The sequence below is a fragment of the Coccidioides immitis genome (assembly GCF_000149335.2).
Source record: "Coccidioides immitis RS genomic scaffold supercont3.2, whole genome shotgun sequence".
In the NCBI taxonomy this organism is placed as follows: Eukaryota; Fungi; Ascomycota; class Eurotiomycetes; order Onygenales; family Onygenaceae; genus Coccidioides; species Coccidioides immitis.
This window is the reverse complement of record NW_004504309.1, coordinates 5,259,834-5,260,912: the sequence shown is the minus strand read 5'-3', so window position 1 is coordinate 5,260,912 and position 1,079 is coordinate 5,259,834.

Sequence of the window (1,079 nt, the reverse complement as noted above, 5' to 3'; positions counted from 1 at the left end):
CCCTAACCCTAACCCTAACCCTAACCCTAACCCTAACCCTAACCCTAACCCTAACCCTAACCCTAACCCTAACCCTAACCCTAACCCTAACCCTAACCCTAACCCTAACCCTAACCCTAACCCTAACCCTAACCCTAACCCTAACCCTAACCCTAACCCTAACCACTTGATTTTCCGTTACATCTTGTTTTTCCGTTACCTTTTATATTTTTACTGATAACTCCACAACCATCCATTGTACAGACATAAGAGTACCACCATTCAAATTGTCTCTCTGAGCTGGTTAGGGTGGGCCCATTTTTGTTAAAAAATATCAACCTTTGAATCTTATGTTTTACTCACTATTTGCTCTATAGATTCTGTTGATCAATTTTGGCATTCTGACATTCTCACACACACTCTTTTCACAACTCAGTCAATTCTTGTTCAAAATGGATGACACCATATTCATTTGAAAGCTATTCCTCTACCTAACAACCTCTCCAATTTTTATGTGAATTGCCTTGCCGGTTGTTGAGATATAAGTGGAAATACATGGTGCCAGCCTCACTCCTGTCAGAAACACTTCTCATATTATTACTCAGCAACCACATGATCTTTTCATCTGAATTTTGAGAGACAACCTCAATAACACTCTTTAAACAAATTACCAAATTTTCTTTACTATATCTCTATTATTTGTTGTGTTATTACACTCTTTTTATCTGAAAAATCTCTTACCGGACACTCTCTTATTTTGATTTTTCTTGCCAAGACTCTTGCTTACTCACATTTTGTTAAGGTGTTTCAAGCTAAGCTAGAGCTCTTATCTTATCTTATCTACTTCCATCTTATCTCTCTACCCCTTCTCATCTGATCTTTGCTCTCCAGATCTCACACCAGCACTAAATCAGCCCTATCAACTTGATACTCTTGGTATAGCTAAGCCAAATTGATCCCTGCAAATTCTGACCAATCTCTACTAAATACTACTATGTTCTATACTGTTTGGTAGCTGAGAAATCAGAATTAATTAGTGAAAAATAGCTTTTCAAATACTTAGAGTAACTAAGTTTTTGAACTAGGAACAAGCTTGTAAG